We start from the raw sequence: 13,187 nt of genomic DNA on the forward strand, positions 1-13,187 counted from the left end.
GCTGTTGAACAGGCAGGTCGTGGCGCGGCCATTTACTTTGATGTCCATCATGGACTTGGACAGGTGATGCGGGCGGGCTTGGTCCAGTGTGACGGAGGCTAGTGTATGGCTCAGCGAGCTGCCGTAGTCTGCGGGTGAGGCGGTGGTCGGGTCTGGAGGCGAGGTGGCGGTCGAGCGTGGTGGGTAAAATGGCGGCGCCCACGAGGTTGGACAAAATGGCGGAGAAGATGGCTGCCCCCACAACTCACATGAGGCACTGCTGGTGTCGGTTGCCTGGATCAAAGATGGCCACCCCATGACTCACACGTGGGGATGCTGGCATCTGTGGCCTTGATGGAAGATGGCCGCCCCCACAGCTCGCATGAGGCACTGCTGGCCTCTGTTGATCTCACTCTGCAGGCCTTAGCAAAGTGGCCTTTCTTCAGGCAGCTTGAGCACGTCGCGTTTCTCGCTGGGCAGCGCGCCCTCGGGTGTTTCGCCTGGCCGCAGAAGAAGCAGCCGGCGGCCCGATCGCGGGGGTCCGATGTCGCAGCCGGTACCGGGGGTGGCGGTCCCGATCGGGTCCGGGACGCCGACGCTGAGGTAGGTCCCAGGGGCGGCGCTGCGAGGGGTATTGCGGTCGGGGTCGGTCCCGAGTCCCAGGGTCGCAAATTACAGTACCTGGAGTACGCCTCGAGGTCCCAATGGGCCACTTCTAGGGAGCGAGCGAGGGCTGCAGCTGTGTTCAGGTCGAGGTCCTTTGCTTCAAGCAGTCTTTGCCGTGAGTAGTCGGACCGCAGGCCTTTCACGAAGGCATCGCGGATATTATCTTCAGTATTTTCTGCCGCCATTACCGCTTTAAAGTCACAGTCCCTGCCGAGTGCTTGTAGCGCCCGTAAAAATTCATCTACAGACTCTCCTGGCTGTTGCGGGCGGGCTCTTAGTAGATGTCTGGCATACATGGAATTTACCGGGCTCCGGTACTGTTGTTTCAGCAGGTTGATGGCGGCCTCGTATGTTTTAAGGTCCCGGATGAGTGCGAATACTTTAGGGCTCACTTGGGCGGTCAGAACTCTTAGCTTGGATTTCTGAGGCACGCCGGCTTCTCCCAGGTAGGATTCGAAACAGCTCAGCCAGTGTTCGAAGTCGAGGGCTGAGTTTGCTGCTTGTGGGTTTAGATCCAGGTACGGTGGTCGGAGGGCTCGCAGCCAGGCCGGCTGCTGTGGCTGTTGTAGCTGGGCGTCTGGCAGGTCGTTTGGCTGGTCGTTTGGCTGCTCAAGTAACGACATTTTAAAATTTAGCCAATAAAATTGATATACCTATCAATTCATCCAATGAAAAGCGACGAGTTAAGAAAGTAACTATAGGTTTTTATTGGCTAAATAACAGAGCCCACCCTTGTGGGTGATCGGATCCAACAAGGAGGAATACCAGCCAGTCGACCACCTTTATACCTGGGCAGGTAGGTGGCGCCATGGGCGGAGTCAGCAGTGGTCAGCCCAGGTATAACAGTGTGACAAGAGGCGACCTCGTATAGTGATACAACAGTGTGAACAGTGATAACCATAGAGTAACGATATAACAGTGGTAACTATAGTGTAACGATAGTGAACGATAAAAGTGGTTTACCACATAGGCGCTATGTAAATGAAAGTTGTTGCTGTGCTACCATTGGCTTGAGCTTTGCCAGACAGAATCATCCAGGGCTGGCGGCTGTGCTGCTCCCCATGGTCGAAGTGTTGGCAGCTCGCTGTATTGGCTCATAAGCTCAGAATTAGCAATGTACTGGAGGGCAGACAGTGACTGGGGCCGAATCCCACCATCACACAGCACCTTCAGTATAGGCTCACAGCTCAGAATTACCAATTGGCGAGGTACTGGAGGGCAAACAGTGACTGGGGCCGAAACCCACCATCATACAGCACCTTCAGTATAGGCTCACAGCTCAGAATTACCACTCGGTGAGGTACTGGAGGGCAGACAGTAACTGGGGCCGAACCCCACCATCACACAGCACCTTCAGTATAGGCTCACAGCTCAGAATTACCAATTGGTGAGGTACTGGAGGGCAGACAGTGACTGGGGCCGAACCTCACCATCACACAGCACCTTCAGTATAGGCTCACAGCTCAGAATTACCAATTGGTGAGGTACTGGAGGGCAGACCATGACTGGGGCCGAACCCCACCATCAGGCAGCACCTTCAGTATAGGCTCACAGCTCAGAATTAGCATTCGGCAAGGTACTGGAGGACAGACAGTGACTGGGGCCGAACCCCACCATCACACAGCACCTTCAGTATAGGCTCACAGCTCAGAATTACCACTCGGTGAGGTACTGGAGGGCAGAGAGTGACTGGGGCCAAACCCCACCATCACACAGCACCTTCAGTATAGGCTCACAGCTCAGAATTACCACTCGGTGAGGTACTGGAGGGCAGAGAGTGACTGGGGCCAAACCCCACCATCACACAGCACCTTCAGTATAGGGTCACAGCTCAGAATTACCACTTGGTGAGGTACTGGAGGGCAAACAGTGACTGGGGCCGAACCCCACCATCACACAGCACCTTCAGTATAGGCTCACAGCTCAGAATTACCACTTGGTGAGGTACTGGTGGGCAGACAGTGACTGGGGCCGAACCTCACCATCACACAGCATCTTCAGGAGTGAAATGGAGGAAAATCCGAGCCTGCGATAAATGGGGATTTCAAACAGCGAGGATGAGGTGATGAGAGAGTGTGTGGGACAAGGGTTTTATAGCTTAGGAGGGGCAAGAGAGGAAAGAATGTTCCAGGGAAACGAGTACTGTCTGTTCAGAATTTCTACCCTGTCGGTAACTCGATGTAAAGTTATGAGGACAGGTTGCACAGACTGGGCTTGTTTTCCCTTGAATATAGAAGATAAAGGGGTGATCTAATTGAGGTGTTTAAGATGATTAAAGGAGTTGACAGGGTAGATAGAGAGAAACTATTTCCTCTGATGGGAGAGTCCACAACAAGGGGACACAACCTTCCAACTAGTGCTCGGCCATTCAGGGGTGATTTTCAGGAAGCACATCTTCACACAAAGGGTATTGGAAATCTGGAACTCTCTCCCCCAAAAAACTGTCGAGGCTGAGGGTCAATTGAAAATTTCAAAACTGATTGCGCTAGATTTTTGTTAGGCAAGGTTACTAAAGGTTACAGAACTGCGGCGGGTAAATGGAGTTAAGATACAGACCAGCCATGATCTAATAGAATGGCAGAACTGGCTTGAGGGGCTGAATGGCCTACTCCTGTTACTATGTTGCTATCTAGTGTGATGACTTTTGTAAACTCCTTTTACAGGCTGTGAGAAGGGAAGGATATGCAGATGAGAAACTCAAACTAAACATCACATCAAGATGTGACAGAGTCACTTGATTAATCAGGACCTGAATATCATCAGCCTTTGAATGGAGAAATGTTTGTCTGTTCTGTCTGTGGGAAAAGATTTCAAACATCAGTGTGACTGGAAAAGCACCGAGACTCACACACCCGAGTGAGAATGTTCCAGTTCACTGACTGTGGAAAGAGCTTTAACCAGTTACAGAGCCTGAAAAAACATCGCACCATTCACAATGGGGAGAAAGCATACACGTGTTCTGTGTATGGGAATGGATTCACTCAGTCATCCCACCTGCTGAAACACCAGGGAGTTCACACTGGGGAGAGACCGTTCACTTGCTCCGTGTGTGGGTAGGGATTCATTTGTTCATCCAACCTGCTGGCACACCAGTGAGTTCACAGGTGATTGCGGGAATGGACTCTGCTGTTATTGCTGCTGTTAATCACATCCAGGACTGAACCATGTTCATTCTGACAGTTGGGGTTTCTTTCTGCTGATGTCAATAACCCCTATAACTGGGCTGGAGCTTAATATTCTGGATAGATGTCAAATAAATCAGCTTTGTTTTAAACGCATTATTGAAGATTTGTTTGTCCCAGCCGCTCTCTGCCATGGTTCAGAGCTCCTAGGCACAGAACAGAAGGCTCCTTTACAACTGTGTTTAGAGTCGGGAAGAACAACGGTGAATGCTGGAAACGTGCTGTCAAATCAGAGATTGGTGTCAAACTGCGATCTGTTCCTGACTGAAAGTGAAACGGCAGGTTTAAGTTTCTAGTCTAAAAATTACTGGTAAGTATCCTACGAAGATTTAACATGTTTGTGGGACCGTCCTGAGTCTACCATTTTAAGGCAGGCATTAATTCGATTAAAGTAAGTTGACTAAAGTCCGCATTAAAGTAGCAGATGGAGGAGTTCACAGGAGCCTGTTAACTGCTGGTACAATTATACAACAGACATTAGATCTCCAGATAAAGAAGGACCTGCAGCGTGTTTCCAGGAACTCCCTGTTTTATTGATGTGTGTATGTGTTAGACACCAGGATAACTAAAAATACACGACCTGGAACATCCACAGGGTGCGATCCCGACAGTTACTCTGGGATTACTCCCGCTGTGGAACTCCACCACTGACCCTGCTGAAGGTTGTAGGCTCAGGGAGTGGGGCCACCAGGAGTGGACGGTAAGGAAGCTGGGTTTCGGTATCCTGACAAATATACACCGAGGAACCAGAGGAATCTTTACTGAGGAACCGTCTGGGGTTTTACCTGCCAGCGTAGGTCTAGGGGTGAATGATTCCTGACTCCCCGAACTGTCTTACATTAAACCCAGTTTGGAACAACATGTTCCAGTCCTACTCGGGTCCCCTCCCTCACCTCTTTTTCCGATATATTGATGACTGCATCAGTGCCGTTCCCTGCTCTCGCCCCGAACTAGACAATTTCATTCACTTTGCCTCCGATTTCCACCCTTCCCTGACCTTCACATGGTCCATCTCTGACTCTTCCCTTCCCTTCCTCGACTTCTCCGTCTCCATCTCTGGGGATAGGTTATCAACCAATATTCACTACAAGCCCACTGACTCCCACAGCTACCTGGACTACACTTCTTCCCACCCCGCCTCCTGTAAGGACTCTATTCCATTCTCCCAGTTTCTCCATCTCCGCCGTATCTGCTCCGACGATGCCACCTTCCACACCAGTGCTTCAGACATGTCTTCCTTTTTCCTCAACCGAGGATTCCCCTCTACCGTGGTTGACACGGCCCTCGACCGTGTCCGTTCTATCTCCCGCACTTCTGCCCTCACCCCTGCCCCTCCCTCCCGGAACCATGATAGGGTTCCCCTTGTCCTCACCTTTCACCCCACCAGCCTCCACATTCAACAGATCATCCTCTGGCATTTCCGCTACCTCCAAAGTGATCCCACCACCAAATGCATCTTCCCCTCCCCTCGCCTTTCAGCATTCCGTAGGGACTGCTCCCTCCGAGACACCCTAGTCCACTCCTCTATCACCCCAAACAGCCATTCCCCTTCCCCTTCGCCTGGCACCTTCCCGTGCAAGCGGAGGAGATGTAACACCTGCCCCTATACCTTCCCACTGTCCAGGGCCCCAAACACCCCTTCCAGGTGAAACAGCGATTTACTTATACTTCTCGCAATCTAGTATACTGTATTCGCTGCTCACGATGTGGTCTCCTCTACATTGGGGAGACCAAACGCAGATTGGGTGACCGCTTTGCGGAACACCTCCGTTCAGTCCGTAAGGTTGACCCCGAGCTTCCGGTCGCCTGTCATTTTAATTCACCGCTCCATTCCCACTCGGACCTCACCGTTCTTGGCCTCTTGTATTGTTCCACGGAAGCTCAACGTAAACTCGAGGAACAGCACCTCCTCTTTCGATTAGGCACTTTGCAGCCTTCTGGACTCAATATCGAGTTCAACAATTTCAGATCATAACCTCGGCCCCTATTACTTTTTTACTTGTAATTTTTCCACTCCTTTCCCCCCCCCTTTCCTTTTGTTTCTCTCTCCCACCTGGCAGCTATCTCTTGCCCTGCCAGTACACTTCACACCTAATCTCAGCCTATTACCATCTCGTCTAGCTTCTAATACCTTTTATTATCTCTTTTACTACTTTTGTCTCTTTTACTTTTTTGTTCGATCGCAGCCCTGCCTTCGATCTCTTTTTTATTTTCTTTCTAGTTTTGAAGAAGGGTTCGACCCGAAACGTCAACTCAAATTTCTCTCCACGGATGTTGCCTGACCTGCTGAGTTTTTCCAGCATTTTCTGTTGTTATTTTGGAACATGAATTCAGTTTACAGGAGAATAGGGACAAATATCACCCACAATTGAGGGAGACAAAAGGAGCCATTAGAAAAGCTAAGATATTGTGGTAATAATAGCAAAAGCTTTTCCAGCTATGTCATCAGGCAGAGTCACATAGAGTTACTACAACAACAACTTGTATTTATATAGCACATTTAACATAGTAAAGCCACCCAAGGCACTTTACGTGAGAGTTATAAAATTAAATTTGACACCGTGTCACATAAGGAGATATTAGGGCAGCTGACCAAATGTTTGGTCAAAGAGGTAGGATTTAAGGAGCCTCTTAAGAAAGGTAGAGAGGCAGAGAGGTTTAGGGAGGGAATTCCAGAGCTTGGGGCCTTGACAGCTGAAGGCACAGCCACCAATGGTGGAGCGATTAAAATCAGGGATGCTCAAAAGGCCTGAATTAGAGAAGTGCAGATATCTCGGATGGTTGTGGGGCTGGAGGAGATGATAGAGTTAGGGAGAGGCGAGGCCATTCCTGTTCAGCCTTTCCTGATAAGTATATCCTTTCAGGTCTACGATCATCCTTGCACCTTCACCAGTGCCTCTACTTTTTATAATATGGAGACCAAAACTATGCACAATACTCCCAGTGTGGTCTAACTGAGGTTCAATACAAGTTTAACATAACTTCCCTGCTGTTCCATTCTATCCCTCCAGAGAAGAACCCCAGTGCTTGGTTTGTATATTTTATGGCCTTATTAACCTGCGTCGCTACTTTTAGTGATTTGTGTATCTGGACCCCGAGATCCCTTTGCTCCTCTACCCTATTTAGACTCTGACTTTCCAAGTAATATGTGGCCTCCTTATTCTTCCTACCAAAATACACCACCTCACACTTATCTATATAGATATTCATTTGTCAATTACACGCCCATTCTGCAAAGGTATTAATATCTTCTTGTATTTTGTCACAGTCTTCCTCAGTATTAACTTTATCCTCCAAATCGTTTATGAACAACAGCGGTCCCAGCACTGATCCCTGTGGAACACCACTTCCCATCTTTTGTCAGTCTGAGTAGCTACTCCTAACCCCTACTCTCTCTTTTCTGTTTTGTAACCAGCTTGCTATCCATAACAATATGTAAGATCCAGAAGATGACCAAGGTCAGGCTGTTTGGAGTGAAGGGCCAGGCAGCAGAATGGATGGAACGATGGTTACAAAACGGAAATCAGTTGGAGTTAAGGGAAGTTTGTAGTCATCTTTCCATCGTATTTGTGTGTGTCCTTGTATACGACATAGTTATTATTGTTTGTTTCATATTTGTGATGCACTGGGGCTCTTGCCTAAAGGGTTTTTGCTCCTGTCTGGTCACAGTGGGACTACTTAGTGTCGTCCCAACCGGTAGTCAAAAAAGGCCCAATCTCAATCGGATGACAATTTTTTTTTCACTAATTGGGACTTTCAATGGCGGCGCAGTAACCCAGAATGCCGAGCGGGGTAGAAAGTGACCTATCTATGACTACAGCACAGTGCGCAGGCGCGGGTCAGGACGGTGCACTGAGCATGCGCAGCGCGAGTGGCAGGGACGGCGTTAATCGGAAGAGACACTCCCGGGAGGCGGTAGGAGATTGTGGGCCCCGGGAGGAATGGGACCCGCGGGTGGGCTGGGAAGCTTCATAAACACCTGATGTAGGCCTCAGGCCCCGAAAAAGAGCCAGCAGGCCCGTGTTTGTCCCGCGGTGACAGGCCCGGGTCAGCGGGGTCCCTGGCCGCCATCTTGGACAGGCCGGGATCACGGCGCATGCGCGGCCATCTTGGCCAGGAACAGAGTGTGGGCGGGGCTTCAGGGTGCCAGTGACCAGGAGAGACAATCATTGACTCATTGATTTTATTCTCACTCTGCACACAGCGGGTGTAGAACTGAACCCAACCAGAGTAGAGAGAGGGGGAAAACTGGGAGTGGAGGAAAGAAATGTTGGAGATGGTGCGATGGGTTTGGATTTCAGCACAGGGAGGAGGGAGTGTGTGTGGGACGGGGATTTACAGCTTTGGGGGAACAACAACAACAACTTAGAAACATAGAACATAGAAAAATAGGGGCAGGAGTTGGCCATTCAGCCCTTCGAGTCTGCTCCGCCATTGAATATAATCATGGCTAATCCTCTATGTCAATACCATATTCCCACTCTCTCCCCATACCACTTGATGACTTTTGTGTCTAGAAATCTATATTTCCTCCTTAAATATATTCAGTGACTTGGCCCCCACAGCCTTCTGTGGTAGAGAATTCCACAGGTTCACCACCCTCTGAGTGAAGAAATTTCTCCTCATCTCTGTCCTAAATGTCCGACCAAATATCCTGAGACTGTGACCCCTCGATCTAGACCCCCAGCCAGGGGAAATATCCTCCCTGCATCCAGTCTGTCTAGCCCTGTCAGACTTTTATATGTTTCAATGAGATCCCCTCTCATTCTTCTAAACTCTAGTGAATACAGGCCTAGTCGACCCAATCTCTCCTGATACGACAGACCTGCCATCCCAGGCATCAGTCTGGTGAACCTTCACTGCACTCCCTCTATAACAAGTATATCCTTTCTTAGGTAAGGAGACCAAAACTGCACACAATACTCCAGGTGTGGTCTCACCAAGGCCCTGTATAACTGTAGTAAGACATCCTTGCTCCTGTACTCAAATCCTCTTGCAATGAAGGCCAACATACCATTTGCCTTCCTAACTGCTTGCTGCACCTGCATGTTTGCTTTCAGTGACTGGTGTACAAGTACGCCCAGGTCCCTTTGTACATCAACATTTCCCAATCTATCACCATTTAAATAATACTCTATCTTTGTGTTTTTCCTACCGAAGTGGATAACTTCACATTTATCCACGTTATACTGCATCTGCCATGTATTTGCCCACTCACTCAACTTGTCTAAATCGCCTTGAAGCCTCTTTGCATCCTCCTCACAACTCACAATCCCAACTAGTCTCATGTCGTCAGCAAACTTGGAAATATTACATTTGGTTCCCTCATCTAAATCATTGATATATATTGTGAATAGCTGGTGCCCAAGCACTGATCCCTGTGGTACCCCACTAGTCACCGCCTGCCACCCTGAAAAAGACCCATTTATTCCTACTCTCTGTTTCCTGTCTGTTAACCAATTTTCAATCCATGCCAGTATATTACTCCCAATCCCATGAGCTTTAATTTTGCACACTAACCTCTTATGTGGGACTTTATCAAAGGCCTTCTGAAAATCCAAATACACCACATCCACTGGTTCTCCCTCATCCATTCTACCAGTTACATCCTCAAAAAACTCCAGTAGGTTTGTCAAACACGATTTCCCTTTCTTAACTCCATACTGACTTTGTCTAATTCCGTTGATATTTTCTAAGTGTCCTGTTATCACATCCTTTATAATAGACTCTAGCATTTTCCTTGTATTTAGTCATAGAGTCATAGAGTTTTACAGCACAGAAAGAGGCCCTTCGGCCCATCGTGTCTGCGCCGTCCATCAATCCCTGTCCAGTCTAATCCCATTTTCCAGCATTTGGTCCATAGCCTTGTATGCAATGGCATTTCAAGTGCTCATCCAAATGCTTCTTGAATGTTGTGAGGGTTCCTGCCTCTCCCACCCTTTCAGGCAGTGAGTTCCAGATTCCAACCACCCTCTGGGTGAAAAAGTTCCTCCTCAAATCCCCTCTAAATCTCCTGCCCCTTACCCTGAATCTATGCCCCCTTGTTATTGACCCCCCTACTAAGGGGAAAAGTTCCTCTTTACCTACCCTATCTATGCCCCTCATTTTGTACACCTCAATCAGGTCCCCCCTCAGCCTTCTTTGCTCCAAGGAAAACAACCCCAGCCTGTTTAGCCTTTCTTCATAGCTGAAGCGCTCCATCCCAGGTAACATCCTGGTGAATCTTCACTGCACCCTCTCCAAAGCAATCACATCCTTCCTATAGTGAGGCGACCAGAACTGCACACAGTACTCCAGCTGTGGCCTCACCAGCGTTTTGTACAGCTCCATCATAACCTCCCTGCTCTTATATTCTATGCCTCGGCTAATGAAGGCAAGTATCCCATATGCCTTTTTAACCACCTTATCTACCTGTTCCGCTGCCTTCAGGGATCTATGTACATGTACACCAAGGTCCCTCTGACCCTCTGTACTTCCTAGGGTCCTACCACTCATTGTGTATTCCCTTGCCTTATTTGTCCGTCCAAAATGCATCACCTCGCACTTTTCAGGGTTAAATTCCATTTGCCACTTTTCCGCCCATCTGACCAACCTGTTTATATCGTCCTGTAGCCTGAGGCTTTCCTCCTCGCAATTTACCACCCCACCAATTTTCGTGTCATCTGTGAACTTACTGATCATACCTTTTACATTCTCATCCAAATCATTTATGTAGATCACAAACAGCAAGGGACCCAGCACCGATCCCTGAGGTACCCCACTGGACACAGGCTTCCAGTCACAAAAGCAACCTTCGACCATCACCCTCTGCCTCCTGCCACTCAGCCAGTTTAGGATCCAACGCGCCAAGGCACCCTGGATCCCATGGGCTCTTACCTTCTTGACCAGTCTCCTATGCGGGACTTTGTCAAAAGCTTTACTGAAGTCCATGTAAACCACATCCACAGCATTTCCCTCATCCACACACCTAGTCACCCCCTCGAAAAATTCAATCAGATTAGTCAGACATGATTTACCCTTGACAAAGCCATGCTGACTATCCCCGATTAATCCTTGCCTCTCCAAGTGGTGACTAATTTTGTCCCTCAGAATTTTTTCCAATAATTTCCCTACCACAGATGTTAGGCTCACTGGCCTGTAATTCCCTGTTATCCCTGCTACCCTTCTTGTATAATGGTACTACGTTAGCTGTTCTCCAGTCCTCTGGTACATCCCCTGTGGCCAGAGAGGTTCTGAAAATTTGTGTCAGAGCCCCTGCAATCTCCTCCTTTGTCTCACACAACAGCCTGGGATACATCTCGTCCGGGCCTGGGGATTTATCCACTTTTTGGCCTGCTAAAACCGCTAGTACCTCCTCCCTCTCGATGCTAATATGTTCAAGTATGTCACAGTCCCCTTGCCCGATTTCTATGTCTACATCGTCTTTCTCCATAGTGAACACAGATGCAAAAAATTCATTTAAAACCCCGCCTACATCATCTGGCTCTACACACAGATTGCCACTTTGGTCCCTAATGGGCCCTACCCTTTCCCTGGTTATCCTCTTGCCATTAATATATTTATATAGCGCCTTTAACGCAGTAAAGTGTCCCAAGGCGCTGCACAGGAGTATTTTAAGTCTAAAAATTTGACACCAATCCACATAAGGATAAATTAAGGCAGGTGACCAAAAGCTTGGTCAAAGAGGTAGGTTTTAAGGAGCGTCTTAAAGGAGGAAAGAGAGGTAGCGAGGCGGACAGGGTTAGGCAGGGAATTCCAGAGCTTTGGGCCCAGGCAACAGAAGGCACGGCAAGAGAGGAAAGAATGTTCCATAGAAACTAGAATTGTCTGTTCTGAATTTCTATCCTGTACTTACAGTGATGACTTTTGTAATCTCCTTTTACAGGGTATTAGAAGTGGAGGATTTACAGACGGGAATCTCAAACCAAACATCATGTCAAGATCTGACAGAGTCACTCCATTCATCAGGACCTGAATATCATCGGCCTTTGAATGTGGAAGGAGAAATGTTTGTCTGTTCTGTCTGTGGGAAAAGATTTCAAAGATCAGTGTGACTGGAAAAGCACCGAGACACACACACCCGAGTGAGAGTGTTCCAGTGCACTGGCTGTGGAAAGAGCTTCAACCAGTTACACAGCCTGAAAAAACATCGCACCGTTCACAGCGGGGAGAAACCGTACACGTGTTGTGTGTGTGGACGAGGCTTCAACTGATCATTCAACCTGGAGAGACACAAGGACACCCGCACCACGGAGAAGCCGTGGAAATGTGGGGACTGTGGGAAGGGATTCAATTACCCGTGCCAGCTGGAAACCCATCGACGCAGTCACACTGGGGAGAGACCGTTCACCTGCTCCGAGTGTGGGAAGGGATTCACTTGTTCTTCCCACCTCACTGATCACAAGCGCTTTCACACTGGAGAGAGACCATTCGTCTGCTCTGTGTGTGGGAAAGGATTCATTAAATCATCTCACCATCTGAGACACCAATCTGTTCACACAGAGGAGAGGCCATTCGCCTGCTCCTTGTGCGGGAAGGGATTCTCAAATGCTTCCACCCTTCTATCTCACCAGCGAGTTCACACCGGGGCGAGGCCGTTCACCTGCTCCGTGTGTGGGAAAGGATTCACTCGTTCATCCAACCTGCTGAGACACCAGCGAGTTCACACTGGAGAAAAGCCGTTCACCTGCTCCGTGTGTGGGAAAGGATTCACTCGTTCATCCGACCTGCAGAAACACCAGCGAGTTCACGACTGACTGTAGGGGTTGGATTCTGCTGTTATTGCTGCTGTTAATCACATCCAGGACTGAACCCTGTTCATTCTAACAATTGGGCTTTGTTTCCCCTATAACTGGGCTGGAGTTTAATTTTCTGGATATCTGACAAATCAGCTTTGTTTCGAACACAGCGTGTCGAGACCTTGATTTCTTACATAATAAGAGGAGACTAATTGTTGTCCTGTTACTGAATGTTCCTTTCTTCGGTCGTTTCTCCTTTGTTAATTAAAGACTTGTATTTATGTAGCACCTCAGGACGGCCCAAAGTGCTTTACAGCCAATGAAGTACAACAACACCAAAGTACATTTGAAGAACATTCACTGTTGTAGGAAATGCAACAGCCAATTTGCGCACAGCAAACTGCCATGAACAGCAATGTGATAATGGCCAGACAATCTGTTTTAGTGATGTTGGTTGAGGGCTGATGGGGCCTCAGTTCAAGAACTCATCTGAAAGATGGCACCGCTAACAGTGCCGCACTCCCTCACTACAGGTAGACTACCCTTTATCCGGACTTCCGAAAACCGAAACCCTCTAAAAACCGAAGGTTTTTTCGTTCAGCGTAAGTCGTGCGTACGACTT

General features: G+C 48.6%; 1 pseudogene; it reads left to right on the top strand.

Annotated features, from left to right (window-relative positions):
- The window catches only part of LOC147118618 (uncharacterized), a 47,860-nt pseudogene extending 35,031 nt beyond the window's left edge, over nt 1-12,829 (top strand).
- Nucleotides 12,830-13,187: the final 358 nt, after the last annotated feature.

This window comes from Somniosus microcephalus, chromosome 4 (genome assembly GCF_052327205.1).
Source record: "Somniosus microcephalus isolate GS21.2 chromosome 4, FLI_Smic_1.0, whole genome shotgun sequence".
Lineage (NCBI taxonomy): Eukaryota > Metazoa > Chordata > Chondrichthyes > Squaliformes > Somniosidae > Somniosus > Somniosus microcephalus.